Consider the following 12,945-nt stretch of genomic DNA (forward strand, 5'->3'; position numbering starts at 1 on the left):
AGGAACCTTACAGATCATCCAGTGCCAACTCCCCCGACATGGGCAGGGACACCTTCCACTAGACCAGATTGCTCAAAGCCCCATCCAGCCAGGCCTAGAATACGTCCAGGCATGAGGTATCCACATCTGAAACAGACACGTTGTTAGAAACCAACATAAAACAAATTTCCTTACCTTAGGACCATGTGGTACCACATGTGCTGACTACAGGTGCTGAGGAAAAAAATCTTCGCTAACATACACTCCAAATGAAACACACGCCAGGTGTCTGTGCCAGTAAAAAGAGGATGAGGCTGTGTGCTAGTGTCTCCATGCTGTAATGTTTGTTTATCATGTAAATACCTAAACAACTATTTTGTGCCAGAGAGCGATGGCAACCACCCCAAAAGAGAAATGTTACGTGGTTGTTGGACAGTCTGTGTGTACAGAGGCAGGTAACCCAAGGGAAGATCTGACTAGCAGGGAAGGGATGCCCCCAGTGGGAAAGAAAGTAGCAGTTTAAATATATGGTAACATCCGTCAAACAATCATCAGTTGCTCCTGATACTGTAACAGTGTTTTGCATATACTAATTTCTTTGCCATGCTTTAAATTAGTGGCTTCAGTAAAATGATCCAGATATCCTCAGGTGGCTTTTGGAGAATGCATATTTCCACGTCACACAAAGACGGTGGATGAAGTGTAGACGAGAGTAGGTGAAAAGAAGAGCTGTTTGGCAAAATAAGGCAAGAACAGACAGTTATTGGAGAAAAATGGTATTTGGAGAGTTTGGTTTGGTAAATTTGTTAATTTATCATGCTATATTAACTCGATGACAATTGTTGTAATTAGTATTTACTTGCCCAGCAGTAATGATACCAGAATATAAACTGGGGGAAGACTATAACTTACAAATTAGATTTTTTTTCCTTGATGGAGGGAAGGGGCCCAGGGCAGCTCAGATTTCTATCAAGAGATGAGACAAGCAAGTAACACTGTCCTTATCTGGAAGACTGAAGGCAGATGTGAGACAATATTATTTCAGGTACAGGTACTTTAATCACTATGGGTTCTGGTAAACTTCTATAGCTGTATCTAGACTGAGGTCTGTTTCATCACATTGGTCCATTCAGACAGGGAATTTGGCTGGCATGCACTGAAATTTCTCCCCAGATAGGTGCCAAAGTTTTCCTTTGTCTTGCAAAAACCAAAATGGGATGGAAATAAAATGTCACATGCTCATGTAAGGGTGGCTGGGGTTTCGGATGGACACAGAAGTCTTGTTCCACAGGTTTAGGTGGAGTCTTTGAGCCTTTTTTCCTCACCTGTGAGACAGTAATTACATTACTTTCCTACCTTCTGGGAGAGTTGTATTAATTGATTACTAGGCACATTCTGGAATTACATACCAGAGTGCGGAATACTTGAGTGTTGACTGCAGGCCTCTCCTAACATTAGCTAAATTGTTTTTCCTTGCATAGATGAGAGCAAAATTGTATGTGTTTCCTACCATTTGTTAGGCCTGCCTATTGCCCTTTTTGTTTTGCATGTTATAGAAATTAATCGATGCCATAGAAATGCATTCCTCCCATTACATCCTCCAGTTCTTCTACTTTTTTTTCCTTTCTTTCTTCTTTTTTCTTTTTTTAACAAGCAAGGCAAGACAGATATTCTGGTTTTTGTTGGGATAGAGTTATCATATCAACTAAGTGAGCTGTTACGACTAGTAGTAAACTGAATACAAGTATTTCAGGATACTTAAGTTTTATATCAGCAGTGCACAAGATGCCTGTAATTTAATTATTTTCCTCACATACCGATTGGGAGTGATTAGAACCAATATTAAAACCGAATAAGTCAATATAAGTCATCATTTGTTCACAGAGGAGTCAGTATAAAAAGGCAAGGGTGAAATGTGACTGATAATTTGCCTTGATTAATAGTTTAATCAGTACTAATTACATTACATATTGCCAAACATATACCAGTAGATCTTGCCTGAACTAATGATTTGCCTTAATTTGATTAATATAAATTTTCATCAAGCTGACTGATACCTGTGTGAAACAGCTTGGAAAAATTCAGTCATTTGTAATCCTGTGTCTCTGGGGCAGTGCAATCAATCATGCATGAGGTTATAGAATAAAACATAATCCACACCTACCTAATCTTCATACTGTGAGCTAAATTTCTGTGTCACTTGGTCTTTTACATGTAATTCTACTTTTTAACTGACTTCCCTTTGAATGTCATTTGAATGTCAACAAAATCACTCTATTGAACAAGGGCTGTTGACAATAAGGTACAGTAATTGGGACAGCAACATTATATTTTACCTTCAGTTGCCTACACTGGGAGACCAGGAAAGGGTTATTTTTGGCCATATTACCTCACTTATCTCGTTGGTTGCCTTTAAATAAGATGTGTGCTTCATATTTCAAACATGAAATAAAAGCTATTTGGTTTTGGTGGGTTGGTTTTTTTTTCTTTCCCTGCACTGGAGGTCTCAGGAATGAGGAAGAGAAATGTGTATCTTACAAAACAGGCTTGTGGAACCCTCTCATCCTAAAGGTCAAAGTCAGGTTTGAATTTTTTTTTCTACAGTTGCTGCTTGTTGGTATCAGCCTGCCCAGCCACTGTGTTCCTTTGCTAAATTATGTTTATCCACATGTCAGAACACTGGTTTCCAACAGTAGCTGGGTTTAAGGAACTGGCTGGCCACTGGAAATGCTACAGAAATTTTAATAGCCTCATGATCATTACACAATGAACTGGTGAAATAGTTTAGCTTGTAAAACAACACTGTAGCTTCCTTGTTTTCTGATCCGTAATGTCTTTTGTATCTCTCTTCCTTCAAGACTGCTTCTTCTAATCTTTCCCATATTAATGTCTCCTCCATTTCCTCTACAACACCATTTTGCCGTATCTCCCTTCTATTTTCATCATACCAACTGTAATTCTTGTAATTCTTTAACAACTTTCCTTTTTGCTTCTTTTTCTTTGTTTTATTTTTTCCCCTGTATTTTTATTTCCTTTTCCCATGAATTTTATTTTTCTCCTGACCTCAGTTTAGGCCTTTCATTTTTTTACCTTTTCTTTAATGATTTATTTATTTCACACTCACTTTCCTGTTCTTCTGAGCTTTTTCCTCTCTGAAGAGAACAAGAGATTTTTCATGTTTCTACTTGTCAGCCAGTGGTGAGAAAGGGACCAGCAGCAGGTTCAGCCAGTTGGACCAGGAAAGCTGCAGGAGTCACATTCTTGCCCGAAGCAGAGGGATGCATTTAACTTAGTCTGCAGTTGCATTAGAAGTCAAATTCATAGCTGAAGGGATGGTGTGAGTGGCTGAAGAAGTGGACGTACCACACACGGACAGTTTCCCTGTGCGTATGAGGATGCAGAGCTGCTTGGACACTGTGACTGGGCAGGTTTCACACTGTGTTATCTATGTGCTTCCTGGATGTGCTGAGGGATGCACGGTAGCGTTTCCCAGAAGTCAAGGGCAAAATAAATCTGCATTATACACGAGTACCATGATCACAGACAGAGCGTTCTACTGGAGCAGTACAGGTGAATGCTTTCTCTTAACAGTGGATTTTGAGGGAAATGTCCTAAAGTACTGCTTTTAATGATAGTAACATACAAACAGTGGAGACCAAAGTAGGAATGGAAAGCTGGGGATAATTTGGAAAAAACATGGCCAAGGAAAACACCGGACAGCAAAGCATATACACAAGAGGACTGAATTAATATTAACTGAAAGTTAGATATGAATTTGCAGTCTGCAAATGCATGCCAAGTTTTTGCCCACTATATGCCGTCAGCTGTATGAGAGCACCCATGAACAGAAAGCTAAGATTGTGTGATAGTATTAAGCCTGCCTGGGGCTCAGCTTCCTGCCAGACACTATGACACACTCTCGTCTCCTGACCACAAATTTAACTGAGTGAAGCAGGCTTGAATTTATTATATATTCTCAGCATATAGGAGAGTTCTACTCGAACGATGTAGGTGGTGAAATACAGGTACTGTTTCTGTGTCAGCTGTAAAATATATCTTGGACGCATGCATGCAAAACTATTATTAGACAATCATAAGAATATATTGGAAAATTCAGAAAAAATAAATACTAATTTTTATTTAAAGCCAGTAAAATAATGGTGCAAAAAGTGAAGTAATGGAAGGATCCTTCTGTCCAGAAGAGTAAGAGAAACCAGCCAGGAAGAGGTCATGTCAAACAGTGACCCTTGCTGGCAAACTCCTGGAGAGACCCCTGATGATCACAGGCAGAAGTCTCCTTAACAAGGCCTGATGGTGTTGCACGGAGGATGGGATAGTCTTTCTCACCTGTAATCTATGCAAGTAAATGTTGGACTTGAAATACCATTTTCATATGGTTATCAAGCTTACTTGTACCCCAGTTACATGCTTTCTGTGTGTATTCTGGGCTGTATTAGTTTTATTATTACTTCTGTTGTTTTGAAAAATATTTTGTGCCTTTTCAGTTATCACAAGGTGAATGGATATTGTACTGCTGAGGCACTGAGTGACTGAGAGACTCTCATCATCTGCATGTGACTGCAACATATAAAGCAGGAGCAAGAAGTAGTGAAAGTGGTACAGATCTGCTGATTTCTTCCCTGACTTCTTTTGGTAAATCTCCGTCTGCATAGTCAACAGACTGAGAGAAACAGCTTTTGAATTGTCTCCACTGCAAATACTTATTTTTCCTCTTTACGTATGAGAATAGTAAATTCTTTGCCTTCATTATCAGCACTCTGAAGAAGATAATAGTTCAATACTCTAGTGTTGAACTAGTGCAGTGAGCCCCCAGAGTGTTGTTGGCAGGCAGATTTGTGGCAAAATAGGTATAAAATACTTATAGAGCATCATTGCAATTCTGAAGACTGAGGCTAGGAGGGAGGACAGCCATTGACTGGGATTCCGATAAGCAAGACGGAATGTCGAAATACTGAGGAAATTATTATTACAAACTTTCGTCCTTTACTAGCTGTTCACTCTAGCTTGTGTGTGGACATTTATTCCCCCAACACCTTTAACCTTCCTTTAATACAAACCACTGCTTTCATTCACTAGCCATGCCCTCAATTCTTGTCAGTACTCCCAAGCCATGTGCTGGGTAGGAAACAGAAGTTCTTCCATGCAAGGCCCTTATCTTCCATCCACAGTGACTCCACCTGGTCTCTTCCATAAAGAGGGTTGTTTTGATCTCTCATCAGCATAGAAGATGAGGCAATAATCTGTGTGGTGATGATGAACTCTTAGCATCTACAGCTGAACATAGAGGCCGTAAGCATCTGAAGGTGGGGAGAGGTGAGAGGATTTACTCAATCAGCAGCAAGGTAGCATCTCCAGCTGGGCATGGGTGGACTCTGTAGTAGGCACACCCAGACATAAGCTGCCCGTAGGAAAGCAGTTTTTGTGTGTTTTGAATGGTTCTAGAACTGAAGTATTGACACTATTCAGTGTCACTAAAAATTACTAATTATGTTTAAGTTGATAACTCACCATATTGTTTTGTGTCACTCTTAACTAAAACTCCTTATCATTCTTAGCTTATGTTGGTCAAAAAATGTACTTTTCCTGTAGCACACTGAATAGTATCCGCAGCTACAGAGATGTGACTGAAGATATGACTTGGAAACATAGATACCAAATTACATAGATGCTTAGAGTGATGAGTAACAACCAGACACTATTGTAAATAAATCTATGTTTTCATTTAATTTCAATTCATTAAAAACTTAATTTGTAACAACCCTTTAAAGTAGCAGCATTTGTTGCATCTTTCATGTGGAGCAATGTAGGAAAACTGAAACAAAAAGCATTCTGTGACATTTTGTAAACTTCTGTACTAAGTCCCCATTCTATTTGCACACTTAAGCAAGAGAAATTCAGTCATCATGACTCATCCCATCCTCTGCACCTTCTATGGTTCACTCCTGTGCATGAACTTCATCACATGCAGCCAGCTTCTTATTTTTTGTAATGGAACACAGAATGGAAAAGATAACTATTACAGCAGACCTGGAAATACAGCTAATATGCATGTAGATTTAAATATAGATCATGCTTATTCACTCATTACATGTTCAGCTGAAAATATAGATGTTTTCCACTGCATTCTTTGCTGCACAATTTCACAGCAACAACAGAAGACATGGAAACGCCCTTTCCTCTCTCTCTTCACATTCAAAAGGGCAAGCTTCTCTAACAAAATAAACTAACCATACTTATGCAGTTTTTTGTCGACCTCAGTGCAGTTGTGTGGCTCTAAAATGAGGCCATGTAATGGAGCAAGTCGTATTATGATCAAAGTATATAATAGTTTCAGTCTCATTTATGTGGAGATCGCGTTGGAATTTACGTTGCAACTGAGTGTCTTTCTTACAACTGGTTTTAACTCCGAGTTGCTAAAATTAATGTTTGAACTGAGGTGTCCAAAACCTGACCAATTGGAAGGAGTTTTTTATGGATACATGAATCTTGATGTATGCTACCCTATGTCAGTTTTCAAGATCCTGCTGCCAAGGACAGAGCTCCAGTCTACCTTTCCAGTCTAAAGGCTTTTGATCTTTGACTTGGGACAGTCATTTTCCCCTTCCCCCCTCCACTAGTTTATTATTGAAAAATGGTTGAACAGGTCTTGTTGACAGGTTTTAGAGCTTTCCAGCCTGAGGCAGACACCTGGCATGGATAAGGTTTGCTTAGGTTTCAAGCAGGCTGAAGAACAATGATGGAGATTCCCAGTCTTCATTGCTGGGAAAGCTAGTAGCTCCTGCTGCAATACTGTATTGTCTTACCCTCATTGATCTCCTATTTTGTAGGTATTTGGACCATGATTTTACAGCCCTGCTCTCAACCATAAAAAAACCCAAACAAAACAAACCAAATAAACAAACAAAGAAAAAACCCAAACAAAACAACAAAAAAACCCCTCATCTGTCAGGCCCAATCTGTATCAAATTGTATTAGATAAATAATAAATAAGAATGTATTTTGCTAAACAGAATAGTGGATTTTTTCAGTCATCATTTCTTAAGTAAAAGTATGGAAATAACAAATTTGGAAGACAGTGTGTGACTACTATGACTTCTTTTCTTCATTCTCATGTAAGAATGAAGATAGGTTTAATGTCCAATAATTTTACCTGTATTTGCAGATGAAAAAATCTTTAGATTCATCATTCATTGAGAAATGAATGTTTTTTGGTTTTTTTTTTTCATTTTTTAATTGGTTTGTAAGCAGGATCAGAGTGCCCTTGAACCCATTTTCTTTCTTGAGTGTGTATTCCCTCACAGTGTTCCAGTTCTTAACCTGTCCCTGGCTGTATGTGCCTTTTTGGCAGATCCTTCCTGAGGAGCAGCACCACACAGTCCACAAAGAGGTGGCAGCGGGGAATGGGGTCTGAGCACTTTTGCCAGCTGGCTGATCAGCTGAGGGACGAAGACAATAGCTTATCTATGCTTGCTCTGGTCAGCTCCCAAGACATTCTTGTCCTTCAGACTGGCATGACTCCTGGCTCACTGCCAGTTTTCATCACTGTACTGCTGTTCTACGTACACACTGCTTCTTTTTGCTATGGTTATTTATCATTTTTGCATAATTTAACTTTTATTTGTGATGGCCATCTAAACCACTTGTGCCTGTTTTCTGCATTGTTAGCAACAGTCATCAGCTACTGTCAGTTGGATCTTTTTAAACTGCAGCTTTATTCCATCAGCCTCTATTCTATGGAGACCTCATTGCCTACACACCTCTAAACAGTCTGAACATAAACAGAAATAAAGGCATAAATCTAGGCATAAATCCCAGCAACTGAACATCTGTGTTTAATGCTTTTGATATACCCTTAAAGGTAGCTGTAGGTGGTTTTGTCAGTAAAAAATTTTTGCATTTGTTGGTACATATTGTTTCAAAAGCCTAGGTTCACTGGTTTTTGCTTGTTTTTTTTTTAATCCATTAGGCTCCATAGCTTGTTAGAGAGGTGAACTAATTAAAGAAAATAATGACCCATACCTGTATCAGATCAATTTATTTAGAAATTTTTTGCAAGCTGAATAACAATCAAGCTGAAAATAAGAATGTAAGTGTTGCTAATTCCATGAGCAGCAATGAGCAAGAAAGGGGCATCTGTTTTAATATCTGCTATCAAGATTATTATTTGCTAGTTTTCAAAGTACTGCCAGGAGAGTACATAAAACTGCCACTGACTTGCATATTTAGGTTCAGTACTGTTCTTCCAACTGGAGTACTTGGAACAGAGTTACAGTCTTTATCTCACTTTCCATCTCACCATGGTAACATGAGTTATGTACCAAATCTTTCTACTTCCATGTACCTTCTTTTGTGAACAGTCTGTTTATGTCAGAGATCATATTTTCAGGCTGTATGCTTTATATCATTCACAAGCAACTAATTCAGCACAGACATCTCACAGTCCAGTCATGATGAAAATTGTTGTAGCCTAAAATGAAGTGCTGATTTTCTATCAGTACCTATTTTTGTTTCTTCAATGTCTCTTTTTATTACTTTCTCCTATTTTCTCCTGGTAAGACATTCTACTAAAGAAATTTAACTTCTCTAAACATCTTTTTAAGATAGCCTGTTAAGTTTACAAACCAGACACTATTTGTTAATCTGCCACTTATTAATAGAAACAAAAAGTACCTGACTACTTCAGAAATTATGTAGTCTGCAGTTTGTTCCCTTGTTTGTTTAATCTGATCCTGTAACTAATGGTGTTATCTCAACAATTTTAAGGGTGTCTATTTGCTTTTGCCATAGAGATTGTTTTCAAATATTGACCCTGCCTCAAACATCTGCACAGCAAATTCAGTGCAATAAAGTATTGTGGACCACAAAATGCAAAGCCACTCCTTTTCCAAGCTGTTGCAGCTCTGAGTCAGTGATTTGTCTCTGTGACAGACATACTAAGTTCTTCACACATAACTTCCAGGTGAAGGACATTTTTTTTCTTACAACAATCTGGCTGGTCACAGAGCTCAGGACTCATCTCTTCTGAGATACTTTTGTAGTTTCTTGCTGTCTTAGATGCAAGACATCAAAGAATCCAGTTCCTGGCAGAAGTAAAATCACTTGCAGAACAGAGAGTTACAGATTGCATATATACAAGTTCAATTTAGAACTGAAGGTGTTTATTTAAAATGTCCCAAAGCTACAGTTGACATTACTTCCTTTTGCTGGGCCTAGGAAACACTTTCTGTCTTACATGTGATTGCGTGTGTGCTAGAGATCAGAGAGCTTTTTCATCAAAATTGGTTCTCAGATGCGTATAAAGTTTTAACAACCATAAACAGTCTTTTCAAAAAGCAGCTTGTCACATGACATGTATGGGTACCAACCAAGTTTTTTTTTCTTTTTGTTCTTTTTTCCTAAATGAAAAAATTCTTCCGGCAGCCTCCTATAAACTACTTCAAAGAAGTCTCAAGTGGTTTTTTTTTCCCCCAGATGACCTACTATTCTGCTTCTTCTCAGAAAATTAGTCAAGATGTTTGAAATTTGAGGAGTGTGCAAAGCAGCAAATTTTATTTTTTTCAACCAATAATGTATTGCAAGAGCCCTGATTTTATTTTCAATGATTTTTTAGTTTATATCTCTCAATTATAGTGAAGATATATCTATTAAGGGGTAAGGTCTACAGAAAATTCAGTAGTTTTGGAAAACTGCAAGGCTGACAAAAATCAGTCCCAATGCAGCACAATACGTAAGTTATGCTTAGTGTCAAATATATGAGTTAGTGTAGGAAAGCTGAGATTCATGCCTCAGAGCTAACGTGTTCCAGTGCTCTATCAAATGACTGCTGAGAGAGCAAAGACTACAGGTTACCTGCACAGACTTGACACATCCAGCAGTGGGAGTTTCTTCCATGCCCCTCATTTGCTAGATTGAAACACACATCAGCCAGTGGTCTCTTAACCCCTTTATTTAATATGCCCATTCTAGATAGAGTGCATTCTAACCACGTGCTGTCACTTTGGTATTTTTCAGTGGAGGTTTTTGCCCAGTACAGGTTTTTTTGCTTAGTTAGGAAATAATATTCTACTTGAAATGCCAAGCATTCAAAATTACGAAATGCCAGAAATGAGACTGTCCATCCAACTTTAATTTGGCACCATACATGTGCCAGTCCTCAACGGCACAACTACATTCTTTTCCTGTTCCCAGCTCCATTCATTGTAGTGCAGTATGCTTAGAGAATCCAACATCTGTTCACTATTTTTATCCTTGTTGCTTAACTGGTGGCTACACCATGGAATGAGTGCAGAATTATTTCTTTCCTCATGATCCTTTCCAGAGCATACTAGAGTGCAACGGTGCCCAAATGAATCATGAACTTTAATGATCATATGGTTGCTACGAGATGAAATCCATCATTATCTCCATCTGATGTCCGTGAAAGTGGAACAAAATCCTCTCTGGAGGCCACACAGGGAGCGAGTGGCAGAACTGGAATTTGGGACCCAGTCCAGTGTTCATTCTCCTGGATGAAACCATTTTCCTCTGGGAAGTGCTGAGTAGCTTTGGCTCTCACTAACTTGGCAGTTTTGAGCACTCATCATGCCTGTTCACCATCATAGCACTGGTAATCTTTAAAAGCTCAACAAGAAGATAAAAGCCCAAATACATACAGTGGTTCTATGCCTGAAGAAACAAAAGCAAATGTCTCATTTAAACAGGCTTTTCAATGGAATGTTGAAACTGAATGAAATTGCCTATTTTTGTTATCTTAATGCTTCCTCCTTCTCACTTTAAAACCCACATTTCTTCCTTGTGACTTCTTCGTTGTACCCACTGGGGAAGATACCACTCATGGCATAGAGCTACACCTGGGACGACCATTGGGCCAGATCTGGTGTGGCCATTCATGAACTGGAACATTGCTGCCCAGATGAATGTGGGATGGACTGTTCCATCTGCTTTCCTGTTGCAAGATTTGGGCACCAAGCATAAATCCAGTTCCTTACTTCTCTGAAAGTTATTAGGACTTAATTAAGGCTGGAAGCCTCCTACATATGACTGAAATGAAAGAACTTGTTCAACACCTGGTATTTGAGTGATGGATGGGCAAATGAACATGCAGTCCTTGTAAACACATAGACTATCTTTCTTTGGCAAACCATGAGCAATTTCTGTTTCCTACAAAAGAAAAAACAATGTGCAACAAGAGAAGTGTTTCTACTTCTGAGAGGGCAAAAATACTTACAGATATATATGAGGTTTTGCTCTTTTAGTCTCTTTTAGATGAAGGCTGCTCAGATATTTGCAGGGATAAGGGCCGTAGAAAATGTTCGAATAAGTAAATCATAATAGTTTTCTTTCAACTGTTATGTTCTTAAACTAGACAATAAAGTGCTAATGTATTTCAAACAAAAAAAAAGACATAAATTAGTTTGAAGAATCTGGAAACTAAAAACTGTGCACTTTCATACTAGTGCCTGAGGTAATGCAATTTCTTTAGATTTTCTGACAAAATATGCCTCTTGATTAATATAACTTAGTTAAACTTGTTAAAGAATAAAGGTAGTATATCCTATGATAATTGCTATAAGATGAATACATGCTGATTGTCCATTCTTTTGCTAAAATGCCCTCCTTGGTATGTTGTGGAGATCGTATTTTTCAAAGGAATTTCAGAAAATAGACCCATTTCCTGGGCTTGTTTAGAATGTGCATTTATAACTAATTAGCCAAGCCTTCATCTTTTTGGAAGCAGTTAATTAGGCTTGATGTGGTATACGCCCCATAGAATTTTCAGTTGAGTTTTAAAACTAGATCCTGTGTGCTTTGATCTGTGGGCATTTTGGGTAACATGGTTGCATGCAGTGAAACTCTGGCCTTTAGTGGAGGTTGGCAAATACCAGAAAAAGTCTTTGTAAAACACATGCAGTGAAGTCTGGCAGACCTCCTCCTACTTCAGCACTGGCTATTGTGGATTTGCTGTCTGTCTCATGCTATGTTCACTTCAAATAGTTCATGATGATCAAAATATGCCACTGAATTATCAAGACAATTTAGTGTTTCTTGTGCCATTAGAGACTGCTCAAAGTTTGGATGACAACTTGCCTTCTCTGCCTGCCCTAAGTTATCACTGTATTACACCAGGGTTTTCCATTTTGCATCCTTGCTCCATGAGAACTCCAAACAGCTGTGTGAACAATCATCTCAGAACTTCGGATAACTGGTACAGTATTTTAAAGGGTCTCAAAATTAAATACCTAAATTGTTGGGTTTTAAGTTCATGCAGCTCATGTATAAAGACTGAAAGCAGAGATAGTAGCATATGTGTGGCATATAATTAAACCTCTCTAACGACACTCACAGAGTTCACAGAGTGGAGAAGCACCTCACAGCAGTTGAAATATTTGCAGTTACAAGGGGAAATTACTGTCATTGTAAACCCCAAGAACCTGCAGCCCACTTGCATGTAGAGAAGACACCAAGGAAGGCAATTCTCCTATGCTAGGAACTTCACAACCTAAACAAGGCTAATGGGCAAGTTGAGCAGAATCATAAAATTATTCTAACCTAAAGAATATTGTCTATGAATCTCTTTTGTTTTGGTTTGTATTTCACAAATGAATAAAAACTCACTTCCTTGAGTGAACTGGGCTCTTGGATATAATACTAACAAAGGAAAAGTCAAAATGTTCCCAAATAATTTAAGGAGCATGTTGTTTCAAGAAAAATCATGCAATAGGCATGGAAGCATTTGAGAACATTTCCACACAGCATGACATGCTCCTAGGTTGTTCCAGGACAACTCTCCCTATTTGCAAATCCATCCTACAGATAATGAACAGGACAAGGCTGTCCTTTCTTTTTTGTTCCCCTTTCTGCTAGGAAGGACAAGCATGACTAGGAATGACTTCTCTTGTTGAGCTGCAAACATTGCTTAATGTATTCTTAGTTGCTTGACAATGA

This window comes from Sturnus vulgaris, chromosome 3, assembly GCF_052056855.1.
Source record: "Sturnus vulgaris isolate bStuVul1 chromosome 3, bStuVul1.hap1, whole genome shotgun sequence".
In the NCBI taxonomy this organism is placed as follows: Eukaryota; Metazoa; Chordata; class Aves; order Passeriformes; family Sturnidae; genus Sturnus; species Sturnus vulgaris.